The sequence below is a fragment of the Piliocolobus tephrosceles genome, chromosome 8 (assembly GCF_002776525.5).
Source record: "Piliocolobus tephrosceles isolate RC106 chromosome 8, ASM277652v3, whole genome shotgun sequence".
Lineage (NCBI taxonomy): Eukaryota > Metazoa > Chordata > Mammalia > Primates > Cercopithecidae > Piliocolobus > Piliocolobus tephrosceles.
In genome coordinates, this window is record NC_045441.1 from 71,749,525 (window position 1) to 71,763,814 (window position 14,290).

Genomic DNA, 14,290 nt, shown 5'->3' on the forward strand with positions numbered 1-14,290 from the left:
GTAACCTTCTGCTTAGTTCCTTGTCTCTAAACTTTTTCTTATTTGTCTGCCTTCTTGGCGCCTACTAGAATTCATTAAAAGTTCAACTAGAGATAGTGTCCTTGACTACTGGAGTTCATTAAAAGTGCAACTAGCTAGAGATACTGTCCTTGAGCCTTATTTATTCTTAGCATATTATTTTCAAAGGCCCCTGCATTTCACCCTTTTTGTTTTGCCTCAATCCTAAAAAGGTAGCCCGTATTTGTTCCTGTGTTTTCCTTTGTTTTTGGATGCGATGGAGGGAGCATCGGATCACCATGAGAAGTAAACCTAATCCGAGCATCCAAAGCAATATACTTCCAGAGATGGTAGAAATCCATGTTTTCATCTGGGTCCATGGGTCAAGGGCAGCAAAGCGTTGACTCAGCTCCTGCAGGGTAGTTGCTCCAGACAATACATGTAGTTGCTGTAGAAATGCTCCGGAAATGTTTCGAGTGAGTTCTTGGATGTCCAAACTAATATTTTTATGGCCTATTAATAACCTTTGGATTTCAGTCCAATTCTGAGAAACATTAAAAGGCACAGGTGTTACGCAAAATTGAATGGAGTTCCAATCACATTGCAATGTTATCCGCGTACTGAGGACAGTAAGCTGATCTCCAAGCCACATTAAGGCTTGTTCCACGTTGTCCAATCTTTCAGCAAGTTGAGAGTCAATGTTCTGTTGTTGCAGCCACAACCGGTGAGATTGTTCATGCCATTGCTGTACAAATTCAGCATTTTGTATGCTTTGATGTAACGCGAGCCCTGCCACAGCCGCAGTGGAGGCAATGGCAACAAGGCTCATCACCAAGGCAATTATAAGTCCAAGGGCATGACGGGTCCGCTGAAGGGAAGTCCAAACATAAGTCTCAAGAGGTGATGCCCCCCACGATCGCGTCAGATTGACAGGTAGCCAAATTTCCTTATGAGCCTTGAGGATATAAATATCCCCCGTAAAACTGCACCACCAGGAATGATTGAGGCAAGACAAAAATGTACACGTATCTTTACAATTAACAATCCCCCTACCATTATCCCACGCTAAGTTCCCCGCTAACAATAGGTAAGGCTTTTGGACACAAGCAATAATATATCGGGAGGTATTCCGATGTAACTGAATATGAAAGGAGTTATGTGGGTTAGAAAGATTAAAAGTCATATTCCCCACAAAAGTACTAATAGCATCACCTGCAGCTAATAACTTCCAAAGATGACTCTGTACTTTTAAAGAGTGTCTAAGATGAGGCATAGGTAGTGACAGGCCTCCTTCACGCCATACCAAAGTTTCATTACCGTCAGTGGCAATACTTTTATTTACCCGGTGCCATTTCAAAGGTATGTGGCTAAATTTTGTTTGAAAATCACCGTGCACACTCCAATCAGTTACTTGTAGCCCATTGTACTCTAATAAAATCCGGGGCTTAGTTCCCCGACAATGTTGCCACTCCAATACCTCAATATTAGGAGAAACCTCTGGAATAGGACAAAAAGGTAAGGAATTAGGAATAGTCTCATTACTATATACATTATGATTATACTGAAAACTTCTAGTTACAATAATAACAGTGTTAGCAGCCACATGGCTATGATTATAGCGAACAGCCCAAGCTTCATACGATTTCCAGAGACAATGAGGACTATTTCCCATGCAAATTGGAAGTCCTTCCACTCCAAATTGGTATGTGCTGTTTATTATTCCTGTTTCCCATTCTATATTTTCCTTGTCCACATAGGGGGATGGCATCCAAGTAGTGTCATTGGTGAAAACCTTAACTTCCGCCACCCCCAGGCGACTCCCTGATACAAGGGTGGAAAGGGAATATAAGTCCAATATTCATACAAAGCCTCACTAAGGGAAATAAGTCCCCCGCCGAAACACATCCAACAAAAGAAGAGATGCATACTGAGTCCAGTTTTCTTTTCAACAGGGTTTCAATCGCCTTGTAGGAAACCACTCAGGTCCGCTCCCTGTAAGGACAAGAGCATAGCCCCATCCCTGTTTTAGAACTTGCCCTTGAGCATACTTACCTTCTTCATTAGGATACCAAACTCTTAAATTGTCGGCAGGGTCTATCACCGAGGGAGGTGAGGAAAGATGATTTACGGCAGTGGAGTCCTGCGGTTGTCTCCATTGATTCAAAAAGTTTAAAGTAAACAAAACTTTTAAAATCTGATTTCTGGGGGACTCATTTCCCCCTTTATGTTTTAGCAGTTGAGTTTTTAAGGTTAAATTTGCGCGCTCAATAATGGCTTGACCTTGACTGTTGCCCAGGATAGCGGTGAGATGTTGAATATTATATTGCTGTAAGAAAACTTGTAACTTATGAGAAACATAGGCAAGGGCATTATCAGTTTTATGTATTAAAGGAATGCCCATGATGGCAAAACAAGCTAAGAGATGAGTAATAACAGAATCAGCTTTTTCAGATGGCAAAGGAGTGGCCCATTGAAAATGAGAGAAAGTATCAATGGTATGATGAACATACTTTAATCGTCCAAAAGAAGGGACATGTGTGACATCCATTTGCCAAATCTGATTACCTTGAGTACCTCGCAGATTAATCCCAGGATGGAAAGATGGAATGCTCAAAGGAGCACAAGAAGGACAAGCTTGAATAAGAGAATGAGCTTGTTTACGAGTTAAATGAAACTGTCATTGAAGACCAGAACTATTAGTGTGATGTAGAGCATGTTCTTGTTCTGCAGTCTGCAGGTGGCCGATTAAAAGCGAATCAATCTGAGCATTACCATGAACTAACGGTCCAGGAAGTTGAGAATGAGAACAATGATGAGTGATAAATAAAGGCGCTCAACGTCAGCTCAAAGTAGAGGACAACAAAGAAAAGAGTTTTTGAAGAGAAGTAGTAGTATAAAGAGGCAAAGTGGCTTGAGAAATATAAGAAGTAACACACACGGTGTATTGAGAATCACTAACAATGTTACAACTGGTGGAAGGAAAATCAAGTAAAACCATGAGAATAGCAAACAGTTCTCCCTGTTGCACCGAGGGATAAGTATAAACTGTAACTCGAGATTGATGAACACTCCAATATCCAACCTTACCATTGCTACTAGCATCAGTAAAAAAGGTAGGACCTTGAACAGGAAATAAAGATATTGGTGAGAAAGGCAACACAGAATGCTGTCTAAAAAATGAAAAGATCGGAGACTTAGGATATTGGATAGAAAATTGTCTGACAAATGAAGCGCAAGCAACTTGCCAAGAATCAGAAGTGGCAAGAAGATAAGTAATTTGACTATGACTGAATTGAGAGATAATGAAAGAAGGATCTCCTCCCCAGAGTTGTCGACAGCGATGCCGTCCTTTGATGATCAATTCAGCTAAACGGTCGAAATAAGTAGTCAAGCATTTAGATGTTTTGTTGGATAAAAAAATCCATTCTAACAGCCGATTTGTTTGATGAATCATACCTGTAGGAGAATGTAAAGTATGAAATAAACAAAAGGAAAGGGGAACGTCGGGAAGGATATAATGTAAATGGGCCTTTTGAAGTTGTTCTTCTACAAGCTGGAGTTCCTGTAAAGCCAAAAGAGTTAAATGACGTGGGCTGTCCAAGTGACTGTCTCCTTCTAGAATAGAAAAAAGATGTTGTAACTGATACGTTGGTATTTTTAAAACAGGACACATCTAATTAATGTCTCCTAAAAGCTTTTGAAAGTCATTTAATGTTTTTAAATGATCACATCGAATTTGAATCTTTTGGGGTTGAATATTTTGTGCTCCCAAGGTATAACCTAAATATTGAATAGGAAAATCTATCTGAATTTTTTCTGGGGCAACATTAAGTGAGTATAAAGAGAGCTGAGTTTGTAAGGATGTAAAAGCATCTTGCTGCTCTTCTTTGGTGGGTGCGGCAAGAAGAATGTCATCCATATAATGATATAAAAGAACAGAAGGATGACATTTTCGAACAGGATTCAAGGCTCGATGGACAAATTCTTGACACAAGGTAGGGCTGTTTAACATGCCTTGAGGTAAAACCTTCCACTGATATCGAGAAAGTGGCTGAGAATTATTAAAAACAGGGACAGAGAAGGCAAAACGCTCACAATCCTTTTGATTCAAAGGAATAGAGAAAAAACAATCCTTTAAATTAATAACCGTGAGTAACCAATCTTGAGGAATCATAGAAGGATTAGGAAGGCCAGGTTGTAAGGATCCCATGGGTTGAATACATGCATTAATAGCACGAAGATTTGTTAATAGTTTCCATTTACTTTTTTTTTTTTTTTTTTTAATCACAAAGACAGGGGAATTCCATGGAGAAGTATTAGGTTCTATATGACCTAGGGATAATTGTTCCTGAACTAAGTTTTCCAAGGCCTTAAGCTTCTCACGTGTTAAAGGCCACTGTTCAACCCATACAGGAGTATTAGTTTTCCATGTCAAGGGAAGGGCTTGAGGCTGGTGAACAGTGGCTATATGTTTAAAGATTTTTCAAGGGGATTGTAGCCCATGCAGAACATCATACTTTTGGCTGAATTAGAGACATGAGGAATAGAAACAAAAGCTCCAAATTGTTGCAACAAATCTCACCCCCATAAATTTAGGGCAATAGGAACAATATAAAACTGGACTTGGGCCATTTGACCATCCGGCCCTCAACAATTCAAGGTTTAAGAACTTTGATACATCTCAGAGGCGGTACCTAATCCTGTAAGAGAAACAGCAACAGGCTGCTTAGGCCACTGTAAAGGCCATTGATCAGAGGCAATAATGGAAACATCAGCTCCAGTGTCAACCAAGCCCTGAAAAATTTGTCCCTCTACTTCGAGGGGAAACAGGGGTTTTTGTTGAGTTACTAAAGTTTCCCAAAAAATATGTTTACCTGTGCTTCCAAAACCTCTGGTTCTTTCTTGCCTCCAGGAAGGAAACTGAAAATAGGGTAGTAAAAGGAGTTGTGCAATTCGCTGCCCCTCTTTCAGGGATATAGATTTATGAGCTTGAGCCATAATTTGAATTTCCCCTTTATAATCAGAATCTATAACACCCAAACGAACTTGTAAACCCTGTAAAATGCTACTACTGTGTCCTATAAGCAATCCAACAGTATGTGGAGGTAATGGCCCAAAAACACCTGTAGCCAATTTAATAACTCCCATTTCTGGGGTGAGTTCAACAGCCTGCAAAATAGCCAAATCAGCAGCAGAGCTACCGGAAGTAGCAGAGAAAAGCTGAGCTAATGAAAATTGGGGGTTAACATTGGCTGACTGGCTTGCTGATGCTGGACCCCTGAGCTGACTGGAAATTGCAAATGAAGAGGGCTTGTATTGTTGTTGGGGCCCCAAGCTGAAGGGCCCCCCTGCAAGTTTCCCAATCCAGAGGTGAGAGAATTACCATTTTTGTCCACTTTAGAGTGACATTCATTAGTCCAGTGTTGCCCTCTGCCGCAACGACGACAGGGCTCAGTAGGAAGCTTTTTAAATCCTACTTTGGAAGAGTCACTTCTATTAGATAGTTTATGGCACTCCTTTTTAAAATGACTGGTCTTTCCACATTGGAAGCAAACTCCCTTTTTTTCCATGAATGCCTTAGATAAAGCTCCAGCAAACAACTAAGCGCTGAAGGCAGCCCCTCCCACTCCTGCACAGGCTCTAATAAAATCCTCTATTAGTAAATTTCTAGCAGCCTTTAGAGGACGCAACAACCTCTGACATTTTTGATTAGCATTCTCAAAGGCTAGTGTGGTTATCAGGATTTTGCCTGCAGCCCCACTACCCACAGTCTTTATTACAGCATCTTGGAGCTGAGCAACAAAATCAAGATAAAGTTTATTGGCACCCTGCAAAACCTTAACAAAAGACAAGGCAGTTTTCCCCAATGATTCTACTTTACACCAAGCCTTTAAAAACAGTCTTTTAACTTGTGATAATGCCATATCATCGAGTCCAGATTGAGCCACTACGGTAGCAAACTGACCAGTACCTGTTAATTGCTCCTCTGTCGGCCCTGGAGGATTTTTAGCGGCATTACGGTGGGCCTGTTCTTTAGCATCTTCCAGCCACCAACTGCGTAGCTGAAGCCACTGAGAGCGGTCCAAAACAGCCTTCCCCAAAGTTTCCCAATCAAGAGGCAAAAACAAATTCTCAGAGGAGCAAGAATCTAGAAGCCCCGTGACAAAAGGAGATTGAGGGCCATAATTAGCAACAGCTGCCTTCATCTCTTTAAGAAATTTAAATTGAAGAACATTATACTGCACATTTATACCCCCTTGAGGAAATTGGTCATTAGGACCAAAAGGTTGCCTAATAATGGGGAACAATTGTAAAGGATCCTCATCCTCTTGAGAATCCAATACCTTAATTACAGCTTTAGCAGTAGAAGCGGGAACAGCAAAAACTGTGCCTGAATGAGGCAGCATTTCCACCGGCGGTAGTGGTGGTGGAAAACTATCTTCCTCCTCCGCCTTAGGTGCTGATGGGGGTGGATGAACCACAGGAAAAGTAAAAACAGGAGTGTGTGGAGGAGAAGGTTGAGGGGGAGATAACTCCAATTGTGAAATTTGTTGTAACAATTGAACAACCGGCTGAAGCTCCTTTTGAATTTCTGATTCTTTTTCATGAGACACATTATCACACAAAGGACCTTCTCCTTCAGTTACAGAATTATCTAAAGAGGGGAAATAGCTATCGGAGACTTCAAAGACTCCTCATCCCTGCCTTCCCCCTTTTCAGAGTCTGTCTCTAAGAGCTCCAAAGCCTGAGTAATAGAGGCACAAAGAGCCCACAAAGGTGCTGACATTACATCCCCACGCTGGTGCGCTTGACGAAGGGTCTTAACAACCTGTTGCCACTCTCGCTTATTTAATTGTACTTCAGTTTGATATTGAAACCAAGAGCAATGTTGATCCACATGAGCAAACAATTTCCACAAAGTTCTCTCTTTTGCATCAACCCCAATCAAAAGTAGAAGCCCTTGTAATAATCTTAAATATTCTGAGGCCAAGGAACTGGAATTCCCCACAATGAAAGTTCAAGAAGGTTCCCCTTAACAATTCCCGGGTTTTACCCACTCCTAGGGGGTTCCCCTTCTTGTTCCCCACTACTCACCCGTGTGCACCCTGCTCGCTGTGCCACTTGTTGGGGCCCATGCCGGGGGTGGTGGAGAATGAACAGACACAAGAGACAAAGACAAACAGAGAACATGGCGGCCGCACCTAGAGCCTCCACCTCACTTTATTTATACTCCATAAACCCCACGTCAGCAGAAATAACACAATGCAAAACAAACTTTCTGCACCCAGATGTAACCTTCTGCTTAGTTCCTTGTCTCTAAATTTTTTCTTATTTGTCCGCCTTCTTGGCGCCTACTAGAGTTCATTAAAAGTTCAACTAGAGATAGTGTCCTTGACTACTGGAGTTCATTAAAAGTGCGACTAGCTAGAGATACTGTCCTTGAGCCTTATTTATTCTTAGCATATTATTTTCAATGGCCCCTGCACTATGCTCACTCAGCATGAAAACCGTGGCCTACACTGCATTTGCGGGTTTGAATTAGGCAGAAGTTCCATAACACCTTTACTGTTAAACAAAAGAAAATGGAATAGAATTACTAGAAAAATTTAAAATATAAGGAACTTTATTGTATTAATCAGGTCTATGTTCTAAATTAAGCAATTACACATCATTAAGTTAGTATTTATGAGCTCTAATTAATAATTCATTTCCAATACATTTACTTAAAATTTGGGGGAAACACTGTACTTATTCAGTGAAGAGTGAAATAATTTAATTTGCTAAGCATTCACAATAAGGATAACTTCAGCCTCTTGATTAGAACAAAGCATTACATGCAAATCAATTGAGGTCACTCTGGGAAAGGAATCTCTTCTCTGTGGAGATTGGTGAGATCGGGGGATATTTTCCCTAGTTCCTCATTCATCTCTTGTTTATCTAAGATGTAGTGTCTCTGTCTACTTGCCTTTTGTTCTAGAGAAAAACTATAAGATGACTCCTGGAATGGAATCACCTGAATTCCAGTAACATTTTAAACATCTTTCCCTGATGAATATCTTTCTCTGTGATTAATCATTTAAAAAATTAGAAGCTTTATTTTATAGTACTTTTTTTCTCATTAAGTTGTGAATTATCAGCTGCCTCATAGTAAAATAAATAGTAGCTTGCCAATGTGGCACATGTTATGGATTTAGGAGCAGAGATTTACCAAATTGGTACATTTATGGTATAGTTAAATTTATTTGTATTGTCTTGTGTGAGAAAAATCTAAACAAATTGCAGATACACAGTTGAAGATATTTCCTAAATCAGGGAGTAATTTTAGTAATCTCTTCAAGATTGGTCTTTACTGGCCTGGGCAAAATAAAATTATGCTTTAATAGTTTTGTTACATAGCTTTCAGAAAACAGCAATTGATGAGAGGAAGTGACTTTTTTCTGAAGAAAGAAAAGTGTTAGTGGGAATTAAAGGCAGTCATTTATTGAGCAAAATTGAATTCAATATGGCAAGATTGAATGAAAAGGAGGTGCTAGAACCTAGAACCAGCTCTGTATGAGAACTCAGAATTAGCTCTGTCTTGAGGATTTAGTAGGCTTGTAGAGAAAAACATTGTTAAGTTTGGCAGGCAAAGCATGATAAGTAAAGATAGTATAAAGCAAAAATGAATCAGTGGTAATTAGAATCAAGGGCACAGGGGACATGGAGCACACAGTGACATAGAACTCAATTCCTGAAGAAAGCCGAGCAGGTGTAAACTTGCTCCTTGGTCATTATAAACAGATTTCCACTGTGGGAAATTGGACACAAGGAGATATGGGTGAGTACCCGAATATGTTATAGTGAGACAGGGAGACAATGTTAGAGACCTTTAAATCCCTCAGTCCAAGATGTGCTTTTCTACATATTTAATACTTGGAATTAGTAGCTACTTTGGGAAATGCATTGAGGCATAATTACCATACTATACTTATAACAATTAGACTTTTATAATATTTTTATACCTTCTGGTTGCCAGTGGGTGCAGAGATATACAAGAGAAGTTGTCTTCAATTGATGGGAAGGCAGACTTAGAAAGGTAGGCTTTGACCAACAAAAGGCTACACAGTGACCAAAAAAGAAAGACTAGTTTTAAAATAGTCTCATTCTTAGAGACTTGTAGCCATGGACACAACTTAATGTGACAGAATAGTAGCAAAATAAATTACACAACTTGAAGGCAATTCCAATTCAGTTATGAAAGTAAGAATGTAACTTTTCCCTTTTTAGTACGTATCTTAAGTACCTTCACAGAAATGTACACATATATTCAAGGGAAAAACATTTGCTTTTCTTTCAAGTCCACTTGTGTTTCCTTTATCTGAGCAACAATTTACTGAAAGAATTTGGATTTCTCATAGTCTCGATTTGGGTTTTCTGCTTTCAGATTAAAGAGGCAATCTTTAGTTTCACAAAGGTTTTCTTTGTTTATCGCATTGATGGACTTTACATTGATTAAATGCTAATCCTTACAAGTTTTCAGATAGCTGGACATATAATTACCACTATTATACTTCATTCAGCAGCCTACACAGTTGGTGCTTGATGTAGCTGATGCTGCTTTTGATAGAAAGTTCGCTTGCTTTACAACAAGACTCTCCACTCTCCAGAGTATGAATGAAAGGGACTGTGGTAGGCTGACTCCATTTAACAATCCTGCTTATGTAATATGATCCTTATCAAGCAAATGGTGTGAATCCTGATTCAAATTTTAAAATTATGGTTCTTGACAAACATTGCTAACCTCAAAGTGCAAATATGAGCCAAGAAATAAAGCAGAGTGTAGCAAGTGACTCTGGTTAATATGTTTAATTAAAGTAGTGGGTGAATATGTAAATATTTGAGGATCTGAAGATACTAGACAAACCTTAATTAACTGGGTTGTGGGATTTTATTTTTTATGCATTACCTAATACATGGAATTAGCAGACACTTCGGTAAATTCAACAATGTTTCTTTCCACTTAGATGTTATTTACTAAATAATACAGCACTAGGGCTTTTCTGATATTTTCATTCCTTTCTGACTAAAAACTCTTAAACAGGCAGATTATTATACTTATACAATTATATTATTGAATTTGCATATGTATACGTCAAAATACTTTCTGTGGATGGGAACATCTTCCATAGCTCAGTAAGGCATTAGGCTTGCAGTGGATATGACCAGTGACTTATTGTTAGTTTGGAATTCTGTGTAGCCTGGTAAAGACTTAAAAATGGCTCCTGATTCAGAGTATGATTATTTTGTGACAGCTGGTTGGTACTGGAACCAAGAATAAAGGAAAGAAGAATACATGATCTGCTAGCCTAGAAGGAGAGGTAGAATGGGTCCAGGAGAAAGAAAAAAAAAGAAGAATATAGGAAGTAATAAAGTATTGTAATCCATTCAAGCACAACGAGGAAAGAGGAAACTATATACATAGACAATATTGATAATTTTATTCTCTTGAGTATGGAATTACATTGGCCATCTGTGGCATCTTTCCATTTGCCAGAAATCACATGATCCTTTTGCAGTAATGCTGTCTCTTCCTGAGATGAAACACAAGGGGAGAGAGGAGAACAGAAAGGGGAAGGGAAGGGAAGAAGACACACATGAATTGATGTTGATTAGTAGTGCTTCTGCTTGATTGAGTGTTAAGTTAGAGGAATTAAACAAAATCAAGTGTCGGGGAGATACTTTCATCAAGCTGCCTTTTATTCATTGCAAGCTAAACTATTTACCAAAAATGGATGTTGCCTCCTTTTTGGCCATCATTATTTTTATAGCTGAATTTCCACATACCCTTTGAAAACTGATTGAATATTGGTCATGTAAATAAAAAAATAGAAAACATTATTGCAGCTCATAAGTGTGTCTAAATTATTGCCCAAATAATCTATAATTGTCTGGGAGAATCTACTTCAATATAAAAGGCTATACACAATGGAATGAATGTTCTTTCCTTGCTCTCTGATATTTTATTCATTTCTGACTATTACTTCAATTTTACCTGTTAAACCTAGCTAGGTTAAGTTTATTAGTATATTAATATTTGTATTTTATTTATATTATAAATATACATACACAGATTAACAATCACATATAACCTCACCTATGTGTCACCCAAGCTCACTAGTGGTAGTTTTGTGACTATTTTGGCATATTTACAGATATTTTAATGGCTGCAAATATTTTACCCTATGGATATATCATAGTTTATTTAATAATTTGCCTATTTTTGCATCTTAGGATTTTAAGGTTTTACTAGTATGAATAACTCAATATAAGGATTTTACGATTTTACTAGTATGAATAACTCAGTATAGGCTGGGCATGGGAGCTCATGCCAGTAATCCCAACACTTTGGGAGGCTAAAGCAGGCAGATCACGAGGTAAGGAGTTCAAGACCAACATGGTCAATATGGTGAAATCCCATCTCTACTAAAAATACAAAAAATAGCTAAGAGTAGGGGCATGTACATGTAGTCTCAGCTACTCAGGAGGCTGACGGAGGAGAACTGCTTGAAACTGTGAGGTGGAGGTTGCAGTGAGTCAAGATCACGCCACAGCACTCTATCCTGGATGACAGAGTGAGACTCCATCAAAAAAAAAAAAAAAAAAAAACAGGAAGAAGCAGCAGCAGCAGCAGCAGAAGAAGAACTTAGTATATTTTGTTCTGGCTATTTTCATGAGATAGATTTCTTAGAACATGATCTCTAGGTCAAAAGCTGTGAACTCCTTTACAATGAAATAAGCAAATCAATCTATACAGTACAATAACTTTCTATTGATATACTCTTACATAAACACCTCCCAGATAAAGATATACAGTATTTTGAATTCCCTAAGAACTCTTTTGTGCCCTCATTTAATAAATAATCCTCCAAAGCATAACAACTATTTTAATTAACACTATACATTAGTTCATCCTTATTTTTAACCTCAGGTAAATGGAAACACTATTATGTAATTTTTAATATCTGGCTTCTTTCACTCAATATTTTTGTGTGGAAAGTTATCCATACTGTCGCATATATCAATTTCTCATTCTTATTGTTATATAATATTTTTGTGTGTGAACATACACTATTTTGCCAGCCTAGTGTCAAAAGGCACTTGAGTTGTTTCCAGTTAGGGGCTATTAGAAATAAAGGTGTGATAAACATTATTTTATAAGTCTTTTGTTGGCCATAAACATTTCTTTATGTTGCTCAATACCCACAATTGCAATTGCTACTTTATGGAGTAGGCATATGTTTATTTTTAGTATATATTGGCAAACAGATTTCCAAAATGTGTATGGCTAGGGTACACAATCCCTCCAGCGGCGAATGAGATGTTCAAATGTTTGACATTCTAAGCAGCACATACTGTTCATCTCCCATACTGGTAAGTATATATTGGTATGGTGCACTCTTATCTTATTATGATTTGAATTTGTTTCTTTTTTTGATGACTATCATGGTGAGTGCCCTTTCATATATACCTTAGTCATTTGAATATCTTTGTGACTTGCCTGAAGGAACTTTTTACCCATTTTTTAAAGTGATTATTTTGTCTTTTTGTTTTTTATATTTTATTTTTATATTTTTTGTATTTTATACATTATAGAATTCAAGTTATTGGTCAAATGTAAATTGCAAATATTTTCTCTTGGTCTTTAACTTGCATTGATGAAGAGCTTTATTGTTCTATATCTTCATAACCCTGATAAACTGTGAGGGCTTTAGTCTGTCTTTTGAAGTTTCCAATGTTTCTCGACGTGCAGAGACTCCATGATATTTCCTAATTTGGTAAATGCCTTAAAGAAAAGATCAGAACTCGCTCTTCAAGTAACAATTTCCTAAAATCTGTGAGGCTCTGCCATATATTGGTCTACTTTTTATATCTTACCATTTTATTAATTTTTTTCGTTGTTCAAAAGCTTTTCCTCCAGTTTGGTTGGGTGTATAATACTAGGCATATGGCTTAGTCTGTTTTGTGTTGCTACAACAAAATAACAAAGACTGGGAAATTTACAATAGTCAGAAATTTACTGGTGAAAATTTCTGGAGGTTGGGAAGTCCAAGATCAAAGCAACAGCATCTCACAAGGGCCTTCTTGCTATATCATCACATTACAGAAGTCAGAACAGCAAGAAAGATTAAAGGGGCCTGAACGGACTCCTTTTAATGGCACTAATCTCAACTATGAGGACAAAACCCTCATGGCCTAATCAACTGGTAAACATCCCACCTTGTGCTGTGTTAGAATGGCAATTAAATTTCAACAATAATTTTGGGAGTTTTGGAGTGGACTAACATTCAAATAATATCAGCATGCAATTATAATTTCTTGCTCAATTTTTTTCTTATTCTAAAAATTATACCTGTTATTTTTCATGAATAACTAAGTTTGCTAGACCTCCTACATCAATGTTAAAGAGTAATAATCACTGGTAATTTTTGTTTTAAGTTAAGGAACTTAATTCTATAATTTTTCAAAAAGTGAAATTATAGCTACTAGTTTGTTGTCATATTTTTTAGAATGTCAAAAAAAATTGTAAAGTCTTTCACAGCTAGATATTTGTAAAACATAACACTTTTATTGTTTTTATAGAAATATATGCTTCAAATACAATGATACAAATATTATAAAAATAAGAAAACAAAAAAATCACTCAATATATTGTATGAGAAATCACCATTTTTCACAACTGGTATGCATCACTTTAGATACCTCTATACAGCTAGATAGAAGTTTAAAGTTAAATAAATACTGAGAAAAATTGTTTTTGAAAAATGGGATTGTAATCATTTTATTTTTATTATTAAAATTAATTATAATCATAATTTAAAGGAAAAAATGTGTGAGGCAAATAAGAGTGCTGACATTCAATTTTCTTTGCAAAAGTAGTAGATACTAAAGTATCTCCCAAAAATTAACTTTGATTATGAAAACTTATGTTTCAAATGTTAACATAATCTACTGTCACCCTCTTTAAAACATGGAATTAACATTAACTCCCACTTATCCTTAATTACTGATTTTAAAATTGTAATTTTTTATTATATTTATCATGTTCTCATGGTCACAACAATTTAAATATTATTTATTTAGTATTTATAATACTTAAAGTTTAGTTTTTATTCTATCTCCACTAAATTTAGTATTACTTTGATTACTAGTTTATTTTGATTGCATTCTAATTTTGCTTTATTTTTCATTTTGTTCTTTGTTTTGTTTCAGACTTGTCTACTTCATTTCTCTAAATTTATATTTAGAAAAAAGT